The following is a 23,173-nucleotide window of genomic DNA, read 5'->3' as shown; positions in this document are numbered from 1 at the left end:
GAAGACTAGAACCCGAATGATGTCCTTACCCTTGATATTGAAGCACTCTACATGAATGACACACTTGATAATATGGACTTGATGATATGAATGATGGTTGGAGACCACTCTTGAAGTCCTAATAAAATTACCCTAACCCTCATTCTAGTCCTGTTGACCTTATACATGAAAAATCCAAATAAATCCAAGGACTGTACTAAAAATTCCAAACAATCATATAGAATTTTTTTTGACCTCTTTAAGACATCATTTACAATGATTCCTTGACTATCTTGTGGAGGATTTCTTCCTCTTTCCAAAGAGCTATTATTTGTCTTCTAACTCTTTCTAGATTGGGAGAAATTGAATTTTTTATGTTAAGAAAATTATTACTTCTAGTGAGCCGACTTGTGTAGGATCATGCCCCTTCACTCAACGGACGTGTCTATTCATCATAAGTCAAAACCTGTATAAATATGACGTCCAACACTCCATTTTCATCATCAATTCGGTGCAAATTTCAGAGAACATTTTTGGGATGGAGGAAGAAGATAGATGCACAGTTTTAAGAGTGTTTTTATTTTTGTTTTGGATCAAGTAAAGAAGGAAAAACTTGCATATATGTGGAAGGAATCAAACTAGGATATAGAAAGCAATCATCTCAGCTCAAACCTATGATTTAGACTTGTTCATATAATTTCGGACCCGTGCATAAAATTTCGGGCGTGTTCCCAAAATTTCAGACTTGTGCCATATAAATGCTTGGACCTGTGGCAGAGGGTCTGTGACATGTAAACCTTGAAACAATGACAAATCTAGACTTGTGTGAAGTGACAAATCAGCTTGTGCTTGTAAGAAGACTTCTGGAAGCTTTTTAAGCATTGTTTGAAGTAACCTAGTGATAGATCTGAAGGAGCCTTTTGGTTGTTTTTGGCATCATTTGAGGAAAGTGTTGGATCAGAAATATAAGTATCGAAGAGAAGATATAGAGGAGTTTTTGATCCTTTTGCAGGGATATTGAAGAAGACATTTTGGAGCAGCATAGTGACATATTTTGAAACAGTCCTACAATCATTTTAGAGCAGCCTAACAACATATTTTGGAGCAACCCACTGACATCTTTAGAGCATACTAAAGACATTTTTTGGAGCAATCTAAGGACATTTGTTGAAGACATCTTACAATAGTGTTAAAGGCATCTTGTGAAGAAATCATTGAAGAATTTTTTGTGTTGACTTGAATACTGTGTTGGAGCAGATTTGTTGAAAACTTATTGAGCTGATATAGAGCAAGCATCTTTGTCTACATTTGGAACACTATTGGAGATATTATTGAAAGAATTATTGGAGTTAATTTGGAAGCAACCTGGAGCATTAGTAAAGGGTGTTTGGAAGCACTATCGAAGATATCCTTGGAGTCCATCTCTTGGACTTTTGAGCATTCCTAAATACTTGGAGACACCCTTGGAGACCATGATGCACTATCCATATGAAGTGAACTTGGATAAATTGTTTGGGTACGATGAAGAGAAATGGTGACACCTTCTAAGAGAACAAGGTTGTCATTGATGACGAGACATGGAGACTAAAGTGAAGGCACTGCTGAAGATTGATAGGGCTCGGTGAAGACGACATTGGGAGCTGTGAAGTACAACTAAACACATCTTGATGAAGTAAATTAGGGGTTGGAGCCCAAGAGGCTGGAGCCTCGAAAATACAAGGTTGGTGCCTCAGAAGGTAGGGTTGGATCCCTTGAGGATCAGAGTCCTCAAGAAACTAGGCTGGAGCCTGAACTAGATATAAGGTTGGAGCCCTTGAGGTTGGTGCCTTGGAAAGCCTAAGTCAGTGCTTGGCACATTATAGGTTGGAGCCTGGGGAATTGAAGATCGATTCTTCATCTAGGGTTGGAGCCCTACATATATTGTACTTGATTTATTGTAAAGAAGAAATTAATAAAAGCAATTATTCTTATTGTTCATTTTGTGTTCTAAATATAAGTGATCTAACTGTTAAATGTAACAAGTGAAAAGAAATATTGATTCACCACTCCTCTCAGTATTTCCAACAATTGGTATCAGAGCCAGTACCTTCACTCAAAGCCTAACAGCTTGAAGTTTGATCATTATAACACAAATGGCGAAGCCAAGGAAGAAAGTCTCCAATCCTCCTAAAGATGTGTCTCTATCAAACACCGAAATTGAAGTCAATCAATTTGTGAAGGCTCAATTTTTCAATGGAAACTTTGATATATGGGAGGAAAGAATGAGGAATTTCTTAAAGACTAAAGGCATTGAAGTCTGGAAATAAGTGATTACTGATAGCACGATGGACGATGAATCCAAGGAGTACAATACAAGAGCAATGAAGACAATTTTTAATGGGCTACCAAAATCTATAAAGGCCAATTTGGAAAAATGTTTGTTAGCAAAGGGTATATGGGAAAAACTTCATGACCTTCACTCAAAAGGAGCATTGAACATGACCACTAGTCAAGAAGATGATGGAAAGAAAGAAGGAAATCCATAACCCATCAAGGAAGCTGAAAATAAGAATGATGACATCAAGGGAAAAGAAGACCTAGAAGAAGAAGAACAAAGAAAAGAAGACTTTGAAGAAGATCTACTGACTAAACTTATAGCTGCCATGGAAGAGATTAACAATTTGAAAAAGGAAAATGAGGAACTTAAGAAGAAAGTGCAAGATGGTGACCAACACAAGACAAGGAAGGAAGTTGACCTTTTCAAGCTTCAAGTACTAGAAAGAGATGAGGAGCTCATCAAACATAAGGAGGAACTTCATAAAAACAAAAGAAAGCATCATGAAGAAGTCATATCCATCACAAATCAATTGGATAAGGAAAAGAAAAGGGAAGAAACTTTGTCAAGCCACCTTGAACAAAGACTCAAGAGCTTGAACAAACTTGAAGTAGATATTGGTCAATACAAGGAAGAGGTCTCCTCCCTTAGATATCAATTAGAACAAGCAAGGAAACAAGCACAAGGAGCTGAGAAGGTGATGGAAGCTTTGACATTCATAGAAGGATAAGTTGATGAAGCAGAAACGGAGAGAAACACCATGATATGCCAACTAAAAAAAAGGATGATGACATCACCAATTGAAGATCATAAATAACATCTCTTAAGGCCCAATCATGTGAAGCAACTAAGATGAAGGAAGAAATGAAGATCATTCTATAAAATAAGGATGAAGAATTCAAGAAAATGAAGGAAGAAATTGTCTTTCTTAAAAAGGAAATTGACTTGCTGAATAATAACTTGAAAAGTTCTCAAACCCTAGATGACATCCTGAGTCATCAAAGGTATCCCCTTGATAAATCAGGTCTTGTCTATGCAGGTGAATCCTCAAGCAAGAATGATAATGCTTCAAACAAAAAGGATGTGAGGAAGCCAGAAAGAAATTTTGATGCTTCCAGTTCCAGTAAAGGCAAGGAGAAGAACCAAGACAATTCTGGAAGAAATACTACTCCAAGGAGACTTGCAGATGGTGTCAAGAATACAAAAGGTAATGAATATCATCAAATAATACCAAGGAAAAAATACTTCATAAGTACATCAAGGAAATATTCATCTCCCAGGTACCAAAGTATATTTCTTGGTTATTGCTATTCTTGTACAAATTTTGGGCACATGGCAAAAGATTGTAGGGCATACCACAAGGACAAATATAATGGTCCCCTTCAGTCTCCTAGAAGCAACTTTTCAAGAAGAATTCATGATCCATCATTGATGAACAAAATGGAGTGCTTCAAATGTCATAACATTCGACATATGGCTCGTGATTGTAACTTGACTTGGGTTCCTAAACAAGATAAAACCATGACTACCAAGAATGAAAGAAGTCTTACACAAGTATGGAGAAGGAAGCAAATTGGATCAGAAAGCCTCTTGAACACTCAAGACATCAACTCATGTTCTTGATCTAATGAGTACATCTTTGCTGGATATGATATTCCAAGTGTTTGCTAATGAGACTCTGCCAAAGGAGACCATGTATACTATTAGGGGAGATTATGATTCTTAATCATTCGTGCAAAAGCTATTTGTGAATGGGCCTTATGAAATTCTTGATGAGTCACACATGGAAAATCATCTTTTGATAGATCATCTCTTGGGAACAACTCCATTGAAGAACACGATTCCTTATCCAATGGACTATTGTTGAAGATTTCTTCCACTTGATCACAAGGCATAAATATTTCTTGTCTAAAGAACCTAGAGGATTTTATGCATGCGGGGGGATTTGGTTCATCACATGAATAAATGTAAACACATCTACCATGGACCACATTGCCAGAAGGAAGAGCACCATGACAGGGGGAGTAACATACCAATGAAGAACTACTATTGACGAAGAAAAGAAGTAGCATGACAGGGGGAGTACTTGGGCACCTCATTTGCCATTGATGTCAAAGGGGGAGAGAATGTTGGAAGGGCAAGAGTACTGCCATCAATGACAAAGGGGGAGATTGTTAATTAAGGTTTTCGTTGATGTCAATATGACATTGTTTGGATGGTAAATATTCTTGTGATGCATAACATGATGATGTCCTCGCTCATGATGACAAGTCCCTCTTGTTTGATAAGGATGTCATTAATGAAAATGTCAAGCTATTAATGATTCCATTATGATGTCAAGCCACTAAGAAGATGTCTTGAAGTCCTAATAAAATTAACCTAACCCTCATTGTAATCTCGTTGACCTTATACATGAAAAATCCAAATAACTCCAAGGACTGTAGTAAAAATCCCAAACAGTGATATATAAATTTTTTTGACCCCTTAAAGACATCATTTTACAATGATTCCTTGACTATCTTGTAGAGGATTTCTTCCTCTTTCCAATGAACTATTATTTGTCTTCTAACTCTTTCTAGATTGGGAGAAATTGAATTTTTAAGTGAAGAAAATTATTACTTCTAGTGTACTGAATTGTGTAGGCTCATACCCCTTCACCCAATAGATGTGTCTATTCATCATAAGTCAAACATGTATAAATATGATGTTCAACACTCCATTTTCATCATCAATTCGGTGCAAATTTCAGAGAACATTTTTGGGACGGAGGAAGAAGATAGATGCACAGTTTGAAGAATGATTTTATTTCTGTCTTGGATCAAGTAAAGAAGGAAAAACTTGTAGATCTATGGAAGGAATCAAACTAGGATACAGAAAGAACTCATCTCAGCTCAGACCTGTGGTTTAGACCTGTGCCTAAAATTTCAGGCCTGTTCCCAAAATTTCGAACTTGTGCCATCTAAATGCTTGGACTTATGGCAGAGGATCTGTGACATGTAAACCTTGAAACAATGACAAATTCAGACTTGTGTGAAGTGACAAATCAACTTGTACTTGTAAGAAGGCTTCTGGTAGCTTTTTAAGCATTGTTTGAAGCAAACTATTGATAGATATGAAGGAGCCTTTTGGATGTTTTTGGCATCATTTGAGGATAGTGTTGGATTAGAACTAAAAGTATCGAAGAGAAGATCTAGAGGAGATGTTTATCCTTTTGCAGGGCTGTTGAAGAAGACATTTTGGAGCAGCATAGTAATATATTTTGAAACAGTCCTACAATCATTTTAGAGCAGCCTAACAACATCTTTTCGAGTAGCCCACTGACATCTTTAGAGTAGACTAAAGACATTTTTTGGAGCAATATAAAGACATTTGTTGAAGACATCTTATAATAGTGTTGAATTCATATTATGGACTTGTTTTAAAGGCATCATGTGAAGAAATCATTGAAGAATTTTTTGTGTTGACTTGAAGACTGTGTTGGAGCAGATTTGTTGAAAACTTATTGAGCTGATATAGAGGAGGCATCTTTGTCTACATTTGGAACACTATTGGAGACAGTCTTGAATGCATTATTGGAGTTAATTTGGAAGCAACCCGAAGCATTAGTAAATGGTGTTTTGGAAGCACTATTGAAGATATCCTTCGAGTCCATCTCTTGGACTTCTGAGCATTCTTAAATTCTTGGAGACACCCTTGGAGACCATGATGCACTAGCCATCATGAAGTGACCTTGGAGAAGTTGTTTGGGTACGATGAAGAGCAATGGTGACACCTTCTAAGAGAACAAGGTTGTCATTGATGACGAGACATGGAGACTAAAGTGAAGGCATTGTTGAAGATTGATAGGGCTCAGTGAAGATGACAATGGGAGTCGTGAAGTACAACTAAACACATTTTTATGAAGTAAATCAAGGGTTGGAGCCCAAGAGGTTGGAGACTTGAAAATACAAGGTTGGTGCCTTGGAAGGTAGGGTTGGAGCCCTTGAGGATCAGAGTCTTCAAGAAACCAGGTCGGAGCCTGAACTACATATAGGGTTGGAGCCCTTGAGGTTGGTGCCTCAAAATTGACAAGGTTGGTGCCTTGGAAAGTCCAAGTCAGTTCTTGGCACATTACAGGTTGGAGCCTAGGGAATTGAAGATTGGTGTCTTCATCTAGGGTTGAAGCCCTACATATATTATACTTGATTTATTGTAAAGAAGAAATTAATAAAAGCATTTATTCTTATTGTTCAATTTGTGTCCTAAATATAAGTGATCTAACTGGTAAAAGTAACAATTGAAAAGAAACATTGATTCACCCCCCCCTCAGTATTTCCAACGGGGATGAGAGTCTTCCCTATGTGAAACACAACTATAACAAATCTCTCCATATATCGATGTTATGCAACCAACTCACAAAATAGAAGAAAAAGATAGATCAACGACTTAAAATGTACCCTCTTTGAGGGAGCAACCTCCATTACATTACACAAATGAACAATTCTTGGATGATACAAATGACAAGACCTCCTTTCTATATAGAAGAGCCTAAGGAGTCACAAGATAATCAGAGCCGACATAACAATAATAATGTAAGGGCACAAAAATAACAATAGCGGCTTATATGGGGCACAACAATAACAATAGTGGCTTCTATGGGGCACAATAATAACAATATGGGGACAACATGGGCACACCAATAACAATAAGGGGTACAATGAAAATAATAATAAGGGAATACACTAGTATTATAGGGACCTAACATGCCCCTCTCCTTCAAAAAAGTGTTTTCCTCAATGCTTGAGTAGTTCTGTATGCCTCTGTATAAAATTCTCTTCCTCCCATGTAGAATATTCAGCGGGTAAGTTCTTCCACTTGATGAGATACTCTGAAATTGATCGATTTCGTAGCTTTCGAGTTCTTGTTTCTGTGACTGCTTTAGGTTCCAATATGATTTTTCCTTCCTTGTCAATCTCTGGTGATATTTTTTGAACTGGGAGCTTGTCACATATAACCTTCGTTAAGCATGAAACATGGAAAATTGGGTGCATTTGGGAAGATGCAGGAAGTTCCAATTTGTATGCCATAGTACCGATCTTTTGCAACACCTTGTACATACCATAATACTTTGGTGATAATTTATTATCATTCTTAGCTTTCTCGAGGGAAATTTGTTTGTATGGTTGTAGCCATGGAAATACCCAGTCACCTACATCAAAACTTCTTTCACTACAATGTTGATCTTCCTATTGTTTCATTCTATTCTATGCCAAAGTGAGGTTATCCTTTTAGAGTTGGAGAACTTTTTTTTGATGCTCGATGTGATCTTTCACTCCTTGAACCTTAGAATTTTCTCTTAAATATGATGTGATGGATGGTGGACGATATCCATAAAGCACCATAAATGGGGTCATTTTTGCTGCAGTATGGAAGGAAGTGTTATACAACCATTCAACGATAGGCAACCATTTGACCCATTGTGTTTGTTTATCAGATACAAAGCAACGAAGATATCCTTCCAAATATTTGTTCACTGTCTTATTTTTACCATCAGATTGAGGGTGATAAGATGAGCTATGAGCTAATTGAGTACCAAGACAAGAAAATAATTTTGTCCAAAAATTTCCAGTGAAAATAGGATCTCTGTCACTTAGAATACTCTTTGGGTTTCCATGTAGCTTTTTAATTGTTTCCATAAATGTAGTAGCAACTGTACTGACTTTAAATGGATGAGATAATGCACAAAAGTGTGCATACTTGGTAAGTATATCAACTACCACCATGATGAAAATCTTGTTGGAAATAATACTGAGAGGGGGGGTGAATCAATATTATTAGATCAATAATTTAATTTTCCAAACAGATCTGTATACGCTACTTCAGCTAAGTGAACTGGCGTGTATACGCGATTGTACTTAAGGCAACCAACGTGTATGCAAAGAACTTTTGATTTACCCAATTTATCATGCATTGAACTTTAACCAGTATATCAGAGATTTATTAGACAGTGCAGTAAAAGCAAAATAAAGCATCACACATAAGCAACACACATGAACACCAAGATATAAGGTGGAAACCCAATGTGGGTGAAAACCACCTGCTGTAGTCGACTCTGTCTTCTTTTAATAATAAGAAAATATGTTTACAATTTTGTATTGGTGCAGAATTATACTAGTACACAGGCTTCTACCTGCAGAAGGTTACAACCTCGTTCTCCAGCTTCTCCTGGAAGGGAGCTACAACCCCCTAACTCTTGTACTAGTCGATATGTTTACTAATATGTAGGCTATAGCCTACAGAAGGCTACGACCTTCTTTCTTCCTCCAAGGACCATGTTTCATAAATTTTCAGACTGGATCCATCAACAACATCATAACTATAATTCAATCATCTACATCAACCAATCACTTTCTGAACCAACGACAACCGAATCAATCAATCACTTTGACAACACATCAATCTGATCATTCAAAATACTGTCACTAGAATATAGTAATCAGAACCCAAACCAGAACCCAAAACTCTTCAACAGCAAACAGAAACAACTGAAACATATTTTATAAGGTATACGCTACTTCCATGTGTCGAACCTGCGTGTACACGCACTTTTCTCAAAGCCAACCAGCGTATACATCTGCAAATATATATTCATAATTCTACAGCTATTCCAGACTTCAGTTATACCCAGATCATAATATTTACAGAACAACACATGCGTCAGTATACAGATCTATAATAAACATGATCAAAACATATAAAGATAATTCATTTCGAGCCTTAAGATCTCGATGCATCATTAGATCTTATCCTCCATCAACTGCTAAGGTTCATACCTGGTTCAGATCAAGCACAACACCATAAGCCCGTAACCTGCATACTAGATCTCACACTTCATCAGATATTCGATACTTGCACACCTTGGCCTAATGATCTTCTACTCCTTTTATAGTTTTTGGCCTTTCTCAATACCATGGAATAAAACCACTTAGGACCAATAGCTTGGACCAAATACCGAGGGTCAATACCTCGGACCAGATATGTTGAACTAATACCATGGATCAAAATACCATGGACCAAATACTTCGGACCAAAAATTTAGTTTTCCAAGGTATACGTGTTTTTCCTTTTGTGAAGGTGCGTGTGTACGTATACGCTACTTGTGGTCAGTGAACCTGCATGTATACGCAACTTGGTCAAGGTGAACTTGCATATACCTCTCTTTCTTCATTCTATGTAGACTGATATGTAATTCTTTGCTATTAACCTACTGTACTATGATCTTTCATTTGAGTGAGTTGCCATCAAGGACAATACCTGTATCATAATGCCAACAATCTCCCCCTTTGGACTTGATGGTAACAACAACACCAAGTCACTCTCCCCCTTTGACATCAAGGGCAAAGGGTCATGATCTCTCTCTGACATACATTATGCTGGTCATGCTCCCCTTGAGTACATGCTGAATTCTATGATATGCTGAAGTGTACTGATTGAGCTCCCATGATTGAGTCCATGCTCCCCCCGAGCACAAGCAAAGTCTGCAAAAATATTTTCTAAAAGAATAACATGACTCTATCACCAATGAATCATACATACATCCATCTCCAAACCAAGTGGGGATATACCAAATTTGACTCATCCACCCAACCTAGTGGGGATATACCAATTGTTTATACATGACAAAGACAAGAAATATTACATCATCCATCCCATGCATAGTGGGGTTATAAATTAGGTCTTTTCATGACCTTTACATTAAATGATATGCATGACATTTATAATAAGGACATCAACAAGACCATGATAGTCATCAACAACTATCATACACCATATATGATCTGCACCATCAACAACAACAGGATCAACAACCTGTATATTTCCATCATCAAAAGAGTCACCTGGATCAAAACAATTATCTGGATCTGTACCAAGATCTTCTAAGATAATGCCAACAATGCATTATTAAAAGCATATGCTCACCCTAAACCTATGCTAGATTTTCACTTTCAGATCTGATTATTGCATATATTACTAAGAAATATCAAGACATCATCATCAATCAGATATACATCAAGTTATTAACAACTTATGAGGACTAACATATTTCCACATGTTATCAGCAGATTGTAACCATCATCAAACATAGCAGATACTTGACAGAACCATATTAGACCCCTTTCTTTCTGAGTTTGGCCCACTTCTTTTCTTCAAACCAACATATACACGACTGTGCCCACAGAAACCCACGTATGTACGCAACTTCGCTTCATGAAACTCACGTATAACAACCTTTCTCTGAAAAATAGGATTTAACAACAGGATGATGCAACAACTACTCCCAACTTTTGTCTAAGATATTCAAATGTCTCTCTGGGCAATGGTTTAGTGAATATATCAACAACCTATTATTTGGAGGGAACATACTCCAATTTGACCTTTTGTTCAAGCACTTGTTCACGTAGAAAATGATATTTGATGGGCATGTGTTTGGTCTTGGAGTGCATGACTGGATTCTTGTTTTTCCGAGAAAACTAGTGTCTATTCGATCTGCTAGTCCTACTAAGACGGGTAGCTATCTTAGAAACAAACAATAAAAGCAATTCGAGATTTCCTTTAAGTGTAATAGATGAGAGGGAAGAAAAGAGGACCAACCTGGATCTTCCGCTTGGATCCTTGCTTGATTTCTCTTTCCCTTGATAGAATTTGCCATTCCTCTCCTACTTGTCTTGCTTCAAAGAGTACCTGTAGAGTCAAAGTAACAGAAAACCATCAAAGCATCTCTATCTAAAACATCATAAACAATGTAGAATCAGAAACACATTGACCATACAATTGCATTCATAAACAGTAAGATTCACAAACAGAGGATTATATGGAGGAAAACTTGAAGAACTTTATTAATAGTAGAAGAGAGGATTACAACACCGCTGTTTGATCCCGCATCATCCTCCTAGCATAGAAGCCCTTTTCACCTCATGAAAAGCAATATCACCCAACAATACAATGTCTCTTCTCACAGATAAACCAACATCACTTCCTTACAAATTACAAAATTCCATCCCCTAGATCTCTCAGATGAGGGATCCATTTATAGATGTCTTGCAAGGGTGTGAGTCAGCTCCGGGTTTTTGATTAGTGTCATTTCACTAATAGTTCTTGGTTCCACGTGGAGATTTCATTGATCTCTTACTCATCCCTGGGTGAATTCAGAGAGGCAAGTGTCATAGGAGAAGTTTCTGGAAGATTCCATGAGGTTCCAATTAGCAAATTGTCTCTGCCATTTGTCTCTTCTTGCTCATCGCACCCTATAGAAGGCCATTTTAGTATGCATCGCACTCCCCATATGTATAAAGTGAGATGCATCGCACCTGACCATGGAGCAGTCAGTATGGTCTAGTTTTGGCCAGTTCTGAGTAGTTTTTCAGGTGGAACTTTTGGGAAATGATGTAATCAGTTGACCATGATCCTTTAGGGTATGAAACAACACTTTTAGGGGTTAAAGAGCCCTTGGTTTATGGACATATGAGTTTGGGGTTGCAGTGCCAAAATATGTCTATAACAGTTGCCCCCTGAAGCATGAGGTCGTAAATCTTTTGATGTCAGGTCAAATGCTTTATCATGAGGATCCAAGGTATTCGAGCTAGAAGGTGACCTGTATAAAATACGATACAATACATCATCATCATATTATTTTCATGATCTAGCTGAGGTAGGCATTCCCATGCTCAGCTTTATAAATTCATTTTCATGTAAATAGGACAGACAATCGTCCGCTATTGCAGACCGGTGATTCTTCGCATGAAGAGTCATCTTCCCTGGCTTAGATGACTATCTGTGCAGCTTCTGTGTACAATTTATGTTTTTATTTTCTTGAATATATCACAGCCCAGATGGATGAAACTAGATCCGAGGTCTTCAAACTCGTTCAATCTTCACCCGATGTACAAGTCGATCCATGTGAAAAGATGTTGTTGAGTCTTGAAAATGTCATTCATTTCCATTACACTTTCACTATTATGTCCATTATATCATCTCCATTCCACCTCCATTTCACTACTATGTCACCACATTCATCTCACTTTCATTATCATTGGGCCACCTTTATGTTTTTCCAATATTTATTATTTCTAAGCCTTTTAAGTGAATTTGTGGTTAAAAATTAGAAAATAATGTGCATATGCTTATACCTAACAAATGGGTTGAGGTTGTTGACATGTGTAGGTTGAAAGGAGACTTCTAGAAGACCCTTATGTGGCACTCTAAGGCCAAATTCGAATTTGGTTGGAAAGAATCATGGGATCATGAGGATATGTGTCACATCTCCTAATTGTATTGTAACTCTAAAAAGACATGTGTCTTATCAGTTCCTATTTTGATTAGGACTCTAGAGGTAGAGGGAGAGATTCATGGACTATCATTAATGAGATGGCTCTCATATTTTTGTATAAATAGGAGATCTCTCTCCTTCATTTGTTAGTCTTTAGTCCCTAGTTCTTAAGTTTGTAGTTCTTCCTTGATGGCTTTTGGAAGCTTTGGAGAACTTTGTTGTACTTTGTACTTTTGAAGAAATTGAATAAAGCTTTGATGTTCTCAACATGGAAGGAGATGTGAAGTAGATGTCATGGAGCATATTAGAATGTAAGGTAGAGTAGATTTAATTTTGTAAATATTGCTTTGTAGAATGTAAGGTAGAGTAGATTTCATTTTGTAAATATTGCTTTGATTTGATTATGTTATTTGATTGCTTTCAAGTTTGATAGATTAGATTTTTAATTCATGCAAGTGTGTTTAATTTTGCTTTGATTTCATAGGTGGTAGAGGGCCCCTGCCTTGTATAGTTGTCATTTAATTTTGCATTTTATTTCACCATGTATATTAGTTGTACATAACAAAGCTTTTTGATTATTGTTGTTTTACATTTTTCTTATGTATATTAGCTGTACATAAATTGCTTTCAAGTTGATTTTAGATTAGTGATGCACATAGCCTTTTAATGAACTAATGCCGTGATAGAATCGTCTTGTCCTTTTGCTGAAGCAGCAAGGATACTGGGTCTCATAGTCATTCTCTCATTATTTGATTATTGCATTTTATTTCGATTGAACTAGTTGTATATTTACACTTTTGTTTAAATACTAACTCCATCAATAACATGTTTTAAGTTGCATTAAACACTTTAGAAAAGAAACAAGAACAAAACCCAAAAAATAACATAAACTATAAAACGACGAAGTAAGAGAAAGGTTAACTAAGCACATATGGTGCACCACACTTCATCAGTTTACGATACCCGGATTGATAATTTATGTAGAGCAATTTAAGACGTTAAATTGACTAGACATTTTGGCGCCGTTGCCGGGGAAGTGTAATTAGGAGACCTTATTTCTTACATCTAAAAAAAAAATTAATAATTCTTGAGTATGTTTTCCTCTTGCACTTTGTGTGATCTGGAGGATCAGAAAAAGAATTGTTATGTAAAAAAAAAAAAAAAGGAGATAAAATAAACTTAAACATTTCAATTGATTCAAAAAAAAAAAAAAAAAAAAAAAAAAATTGGAAAAAAAAAATGAAACTCAACTGCTTTGATAGGTTCAAATTGTCCAAAATTGTCTGGTTATGCTTTGTAGTGGTCTTCAAAACACTATATCCTGTTTTAATAAGGTTTTGCAACTTAGCTGCGGAAACTGCCCTGATTCCGTAGCTAGCTGAGAATTCCGCAGCTGTTTCAAGGTTTAGCAGGTTACAGGCATCCAATGAAAAAACCGACCACATGGGCATCTCCAGAATTGTCCCGACATGGATCCTATTCTAGTCATCCAGCTCAGATCGATGAAAAACCAGCCTAGGACCTCAGTCAAAGTCTTGTTTTTAACATGTTTTTCTTGAAGTATTTGCTGCCTGAAATTGAAAATCATTAATCCTTTTTATAAAATTTTACAATTTCAGAGGAAAAAAAAAAGAGAAAAGCAATCTATGGCTATCTCCATTCCTAGCTTCCACTATGGGCTTAACAAGAAATATGCCTCCCTGTTCAAGCTTTGACCTGTTGATTCTTGTAGGAGGCATTCATCATTTAGTGGCAGATTTCTGAGTTGATTTCACCTTTGGATAGCTACATTATCGATTAGAAACAGAGGGTTGAATTCTTGAAGGTAGCTTCTGGTGATCCATTAAATTATTAAGGGCAGAGTAGTCATTTTTCTCCAAGGGTGAGAGCATGTAAGCTGATTACATTTGCTGACAAAAGGACAAATTTGTTAGCTGAATTTTATCTTATTTCAGGGGTCAAATCCTCTTACTGTTGGAGCCAATTTCCTCTGCCATTATATCCATCAGATTACAGGTCTACTTCATGGGATGAGTTCAGCATTCACCATAATTATTTGGAGATTGATCTGAGTTAGAATGAATCAATAAGCTCAATTGCTGCCACTTAGATTTCCGCCACCTACAAAACCTGTGATATAAACAACCTGAGCTGTCAGTTCAACAAAATTCTTAAGTCGTTGTTTCAAAAATGCAAGGTATCATTATTAAAAACAATCACTACAGCAATTGTTTGGAAATGTTTCAGATAACTTGTGACTATCAGTCGCCCCAATTCTTCAACTCTATCCCTCTGTCTAAAGATCACAAGCCTAACAGGGTTGATGAACGGGAGCGTATTGAGCAAGCCGGGGGCAATGTTATGTGGGCTGGAACATGGAGAGTAGGAGGTGTTCTTGCTGTATCTCGGGCATCTGGCAATCGGTTATTGAAACAATATGTTGTGGCTGAACCTGAGATTCGGGAAGCAATAATTGATGATTGTTGAAACTGTGTAATACACCTACAGAACAGTAGATCAAACAAGAAAAATGAATGCAACAATAAAAACATCAACTCAGAAAGAATGCAGAACAGAGAATTGTTAACTCAGGAAAAATGCGTAAATAACAGAAAAAACGTCAAACTTCAAACGTTAGATTTGACCAAACAGAGACGAATTTAGAAAAATTAAAACATGGGTTTTTTTGCCAGGTGGGTTAATTAGATAACCCAGAAACCGTTTGAAGAAATTTGTGGCGTTCTTGGAGAAATCTTCTGTTCTTTGGAGCCCATTTTTGTCTGTCGCGCGTGAAAAAAAACAGAACTTTCAATTAAATGAGCGGACAGTGATTTAATTCGTCTCTGTGCTGGCACCTACCCTTTCCACCACGTCTTCTGCCCTTCTGTCACCCGTTTGCAATCCAACACATGTTTAATAACAGTCTGAATTGAACACGGCACGCTTTGGTTGTGTGAGATAACACGTCTTCCGCCACTCAAACGTGTAAATTGCATAGTTCAACATCGTCTATCGGTGAAGGCAGCCAATCACCATCCAATGGCATGGTACAAGATCATTACTACAAGCGAAAGAAGAACCAACTTGTTCGCAGTAGCTTGCCGATGGATGCCAAAACCACTAAGGCCTCAGAGGTTCCTGGTACAAGCTGTTTTTCGGGTACAAAGGAGTTGAAGGTTCCAAGATTGAAGACTCAACAAAACATGGCAGTGTTCCAAACAAAGCTTGGCAGAGCTGAACCGTGAATTGCATTAGTTAATTTAGTTGTCTTGAGGGGGCACTTACACTGTTTCAAAAGATTAGCAGTCAGTAGCATTAATCATAGGAATAGTTTTCCATCTACCATTGTGTTGTGGTCACCAACAACCCCCCCCTCTTTGTTTGATATTAGCAATAACACCAAGCAAAGGGGGGACCCTGAACAAAAAATCCAAAAAAATATTTTTTTGTTAAAGTTTTTGTATTTTTCTCCCTAAAGCTTGATCGCATCACGAAGAGAGAGTGAAGCGCTTCCTAAACGCGAAAAGCAAAGCTGCGAAGAAGCGACACGAAGTTCATCGCGTCGCATACATTCAAAACGATCTTAAAGAGAAAACCTTAAGGAACCACCGACCGCCGATATGCGACATCGCACATTGCAAGCGTCGCATGAAGCAGCATAAGCAATTGAATGAAATATGCGATATTTGCGATCTGCGATCTGCGATATTTGCGATCTGCGATCTGCGATATTAGCGATCTGCGATAACACTTAATGACGTCGCAGCCCTCGATACTACGATACCAATCGCAGAAAAGACTCATCGCAAGAATTATCCGACATACATGGTAGACCCAAAATTGAATGCGCGCCTTAAGGGAAATTAATGACCACATGCTTAAGTATCCAGAAATGATTGCATCGCATTTATCGAAGAGTCAAGTCATGATGAATGTTAGAATTACGCATTCATTAGAATTTAATGCTTTCATGTCAATCTTTTCGTCATTTCCCTTCTTCTTTGCGTAAACTACAAGACATGCGACTGATATAAACCTATATGCAGGAAACATCTAAAGAAAAGGGAAGAGCGCCAATAAGACAACAGAGAGAAGATGCCTCTGCAAATGGATGCCGCATGCAGTAGAGCCGCGGATTCCAGAGTATCACCCAACAGGCACTGATGAAAATAGACTGTCCAAGACTCAGAGTCAAAGGCGCACAAAAGCAGTGTGTTTACAAAAGATCCTGAAGCTCAGACTTGGTAAAGCAGAGAAAGAAGCGCAAGAGAAGGAAGACGCTCCAGAAAAGCCTGGAACAAAGAACGGAAACAATTATCGAAACATGGGATTGTCCATATAGCGCGACTCCTAACTCATTGAGTCATTCGCACGACTGGAAACCGAAATAGCAACAGCAAAATCAGTTCGAAAAGAAACTGGGTTGTACTAAGTGTGCGCACAGCGAATACACCCAGCCAGAGAAAGGTTTTCGAAAATATCTTCTAGTCTGTCAGAAAGAGGTGCCAGCTCTTGTCATTTCTAATTATCAAGCTCGAACAAAAGGAAAGGACAACCAGCCGACTCTTTCAGGGCGAACAACGCATTGCTTACAGCACTAAAGAACAGATACAGAAACGGTTAGAAATTAGATTTGATTTTTAGAAATAAATTTGCTTTTAGTAAAAGGGTGGTCATTTGAAGCCGTTCCCTAAATTTGTGTAATTAAGATTAATTAGTTAGTAGTATTTAACCCTTCTCATGGCATTTGGAGAAGGGTCCGGAAATCTGTCAAAAAACTTATCTTTAGAACATGCACTTCTGCACCCTCGGAGGAGGTTTTTGATGAATAGATGGATCGAGATTTATTTATGTTTGCATTTTAATGTCTGTTACTGATGTTGCACTTCTGTACTCTTAACAGATATTAGAACAAGTAGAAATAAATCGTTATTGCTTGAAGTTTATTAGTGAAATCAGTCATAAATGGTACTTTTATCTCTTGGCTAATTTCTGCTTATATTCCTAAAGTGATATGCAGCTGAGTTCTTTATATGTTAATGTATGAATGTGTGTATTACCATTTGGCACTTCTGTACGGTGGAGTCATTTGTTTATGCTTGACATATGAATAACTAATTATGCGATATGCTATTCACAACTGTTTTACCTAACTTCTTATGCAGAATGGTTTATCTTCATTGATTTATATTCTTATAATAGCTGAATGATCTTTATTACCAGCTATTGTTCGAAATCTTTTTAGATCGCATAATAGAAGAAAATACCCCGGGTTAGCGTAGACTAGATGTATTATTTTTCCAGTAGATTACAATAGCATAGAGTTAGTTTAGAAGTTAGAATTAAATTAGCTTAAAAATACCCTTAGATCAATACCATCAACCTCTACACACACGCACACCCCTCACATTGGGAAACTGGTCCCATTACCCCCAGTCGGACCCGCTACTCCAAACGGGCAAGGAGCCGCCAACCAGGTTCCGGACCGGGTGGGTATCCCCCTTGTTGTCGACTCGATTTCGGGGCCCTCAACACATTTTGGTCTCCAACAATACATAATTGTGTAAATTCCCATCATTTGCAATTGTGTTCTTGCTACAATAGTCTTTTACTGCAATGAGTTTTGAAGCAGAAGAAACATTGCATTTTACAATCTTCACGTGTATGGACTTTAATTCAAGCACAACATCCTTCAGGTTCACCACTTCTGCAATCAAAAAGGGTGGTTCCTTTGCTATTTCCATGGAAAAGGCTATCATATGGAAGATCAGTTCGTTTACACCTTAAATTTCTTTTGGCTGATGCTATAAACTATTAATGTCACACACAATCAATCTGAATCAGTGTTCAATTGATTTGTATTATATGAATATCAAAAGGCATGCGATGATATAAAATCCATCAGCACATGAAACAAAATGCAGCAAAAGAGTAAGTACCTTGGTTTGGTCCATATGCCACTACAATTCACAGAGTTCCTACTTGCAGACAATGAATTTTTTTTTTCAAAACTAATGGTTGAGTGTTTCAGTTAGCTCAACTTTCCGCAGCTAGCACAACTTTCCGCAGCTAGCCCAACTTTCCGCAGCTGTTTTGTTAAACTCTAGGTTGCAGGTGTCATCAAGCAAAACAATTCACATGGGTAGCTGGGGGAATGTTGGTACATGGATGGTGTCCTTTTCATTCGATCAAATTTGATGAAAAAGACCCCGGTCAAAGGGAAGTCAAATTGTGTGTTATCACTAAGTCGCCACACTGAGTCGCCACACTGAGTCGCTACATGTCAAGAAAAAAACAATAATTTTGAATCAATGAAATGAACAAGTTATTTGCTCACTTTTCTGAAGGTATTGATTAATTTTGGACTGATGATGAAAGATGAATGGCTAACTTTGTATTCAAGATTTTTAGCTACATAAACTGTGCACATTCCGCAGCTAAAGTCCAATTCCGCAGTTGTTCTCCAATTCCGCAGCCAGAAAAACCTCATTGTTCAAATCAGCCTAACTTTTTCATACAAAATCAGATTTTGATGATTTAAGTACCACTGGAAAGATCTCAACAAAATCTACACAATGAGAAATCCATCATTTGAGTTTGAAATGGCAAATAATGAAATAAATTTATGAAAAGAAGCAACATCAACTTGAGGCACTAATCCCAAATCAGGTATAAATTCTTTTGATTTTTCCTTTGAGAACTTGTTTCATTAATACAAATTCTTAGTTTTGTTTGTAAATATCATAACTAGAGAGATTGGCCATCTCTCTCCTTTGATAATCTTACATGCCATTGCAGAAGAAGTATTAGTTTTTTTTGCAGGTTCCAGGAGGAAGGACAAATGACTACAAGAGAATGGTGTCTCTCTAAGAGACCAATTTGTTTCATAAGAGGATGATCAGCAACAAAGAGGAAATATGTTGATGCAAAATCAGATCCAAACACTTGAAAAACTTTCAGATACTATTGTCTCCATCACATCCATACTTCATAATAAACCATTCACCTCATTCCACTCCATACTTTCCACTTACATTCACATACACTTTCCATCTCTTTTTTTCCATTCATAACCCACAAATAAAAGCAAGAGACTCATTCATATGCTTATTGCCCATTGCCATTTCTACTCTCCATTGCCATCTTCCATTTTCATCTTCCATTTCTTGTCATTTTCATTCCGCAAATAAGCCCTGCTTCAATGCAAATTATTGAGTCCATAGTCCTTTGAGTCTAAGTTCTTTGTAAAAACACCTTGAGGCTTGCATGCCTTAATGACAAGTCCTCATGCTGACAAACAATGGGAATACATTAATGTCCCTTGTTCGTTAGATCTTCTAGGTGACTCGACATCAACAAATTCATTCGTACCTAGCAAGATGTGTTTGGGCATCTTGACTCTCATTGTCATCAATGGTGAGAGTTCTCGTGTTGACTAGTGGCATCCATTAATGGCCACTAAGCCAACAATTTCCTACTATGTTCGACATTAGAACATCTTTTCACATAGTAGGAATTGTGCCAATGAGTTTTGAAGACATGAAGACTATTATTTTCAGCATTTTGGAGCAGATTCAGCAAGTTTTAGTAGAAGCAATAAAAAGTCATCTTATCTCTCTATCCATGACTCCTCTTGTTCAGCCACTTGAAGAAGAATATGATCAAAATTTTTCAGCCACCACACATACAACTCATACATTCCAAAGGGTAAGTGAAGGTACGTCATTTTCTAACTTTTGACCATAGAATTCCATAAAAGCTAGAATGATAATTGTTGGAAAAACATTTCTCTTCCTCATTTCATAAAATTGCCAATACCATCAGTTGGGGGGGGGGGGGGGGGGAATACATTCATATTCATATCTTGCCATGTCCATATCATATTCAGGAGCTCACATACTTCCAACATATATTAATTATTACATTGCTATTATGAGCATACAATGGCTTTTGAAAAAGTTCTTAAAGGATAAATTGGATACAAACAAAATCATGGTTGTCACACAAGAACCAACCATCATGCAATCCAATAAAGATATACTTTGCAACAATAATCAAAATATCATTATGCAAAGTTCAAAGATCAAAATAGAAGAAGAAAAAATGGTTGTAACACAAGAACCAACCATGTTGCAATTCAAGTGAAACACTTTGCAGAAATATGAAGTTATCAAATGATATCATGCAAAGTTAAGCCAAAGCTCAAGGATCAAAAGAGTTAATGTAATATATATTGCATGAGGACATGCAATAGCTTCAGTTGGGGGGTATGTTGAGTCTTGAAAATGGCATTCATTTCCATTACACTTTCACTATTATGTCCATTATATCATCTCCATTCCACCTCCATTTCACTACTATGTCACCACATTCATCTCACTTTCATTATCATTGGGCCACCTTTATGTTTTTCCAATATTTATTATTTCTAAGCCTTTTAAGTGAATTTTTGGTTAAAAATTAGAAAATAATGTGCATATGCTTATACCTAACAAATGGGTTGAGGTTGTTGACATGTGTAGGTTGAAAGGAGACTTCTAGAAGACCCTTATGTGGCACTCTAAGACCAAATTCGAATTTGGTTGGAAAGAATCATGGGATCATGAGGATATGTGTCACATCTCCTAATTGTATTGTAACTCTAAAAAGACATGTGTCTTATCAGTTCCTATTTTGATTAGGACTCTAGAGGTAGAGGGAGAGATTCATGGACTATCATTAATGAGATGGCTCTCATCTTTTTGTATAAATAGGAGATCTCTCTCCTTCATTTGTTAGTCTTTAGTCCCTAGTTCTTAAGTTTGTAGTTCTTCCTTGATGGCTTTTGGAAGCTTTGGAGAACTTTGTTGTACTTTGTACTTTTGAAGAAATTGAATAAAGCTTTGATGTTCTCAACATGGAAGGAGATGTGAAGTAGATGTCATGGAGCATATTAGAATGTAAGGTAGAGTAGATTTAATTTTGTAAATATTGCTTTGTAGAATGTAAGGTAGAGTAGATTTCATTCTGTAAATATTGCTTTGATTTGATTATGTTATTTGATTGCTTTCAAGTTTGATAGATTAGATTTTTAATTCATGCAATTTTAATTCATGCAAGTGTGTTTAATTTTGCTTTGATTTCATAGGTGGTAAAGGGCCCCTGCCTTGTATAGTTGTCATTTAATTTTGCATTTTATTTCACCATGTATATTAGATGTACATAACAAAGCTTTTTGATTATTGTTGTTTTACATTTTTCTCATGTATATTAACTGTACATAAATTGCTTTCAAGTTGATTGTAGATTAGTGATGCACATAGCCTTTTAATGAACTAATGACGTGATAGAATCGTCTTGTCCTTTTGCTGAAGCAGCAAGGATACTGGGTCTCATAGTCATTCTCTCATTATTTGATTATTGCATTTTATTTCGATTGAACTAGTTGTATATTTACACTTTTGTTTAAATACTAACTCCATCAATAACATGTTTTAAGTTGCATTAAACACTTTAGAAAAGCAACAAGAACAAAACCCCAAAAATAACATAAACTATAAAACGACGAAGTAAGAGAAAGGTTAACTAAGCACATATGGTGCACCACACTTCATCAGTTTACGATACCCGGATTGATAATTTATGTAGAGCAATTTAAGACGTTAAATTGACTAGACAGATGTTCTAAAGTCGAACATGGAAAGACATCGCCTGATTACCAGCCAATAATGTAAGCTGTTAACAGGCGCGAGAGGAATCACCGATAATGATAATGACCCTCAAGGTACTACAGTACAATTCAAGTGGTGTGAATATATGATCTGATTTCGAACACCACGCAAAATCTTTCGGTTGAAGGCCATTGATGTAAACCTGTTGCTGGAAGTGAGAAACTTGCCATTGAGACATGCGAGCTTCAAAGTACTAAAAGGGTTGTTTCTAAGTCAACTTCTTGGATAATGAGCTGATGTCGACAAGAACTGACTTGCCGTAGGAGGGCCTTAATGTATCCCACATCTATGACATGAAACGGAACAAGAAGATCTTCTGGAGGTGAAAATGATCTGGTGATATAAGTTTTAGGAATGGCGATCATGAAAAATGAAGGGCGGAGGTATTGCAGTGGATGAGGCGTTTGCTGGATGGTGAATTCTCTAAATGACTTCTCTTGAACATGTCAGCGACACTGATATGGATTGGTAGCGTTAACCCCATGGATGGTACAGAGGACCAATGGTGATATGATGAACAAAATAACCCAACCCGACTCAATCATGGTGATGGAGTGAAAGTGTCATGTTCAATAGCGATCTACTACTAATAAAATTCTTGAAGTTTTCTTCCCTTTTTCCCCAGTCATTGCTGACTAGTATCTCTTTATTTTTGTCAAGCTTGAGTAGGATAACATATGCTTGGTCTATAATTTTCCCTTCGGGCAAAGCTGTCGCTATGTTTTAGTGAGAATAGCGACAATGAAACTCGTTTTTTTCTGGGTGGACAAGTTTGTCGCTATTGTTTTAACGAGTTTAACGACAAAGATAACTCGATCCTTTTCATGTTTAGAGAGTTTTAAAAGGGACGAAAAGGAAACTCTA

The sequence above is a fragment of the Pinus tabuliformis genome, chromosome 6 (assembly GCF_031772625.1).
Source record: "Pinus tabuliformis cultivar Carrire ecotype Pingquan chromosome 6, CPIR1, whole genome shotgun sequence".
Lineage (NCBI taxonomy): Eukaryota > Viridiplantae > Streptophyta > Pinopsida > Pinales > Pinaceae > Pinus > Pinus tabuliformis.
This window is presented reverse-complemented; position numbering follows the sequence as displayed.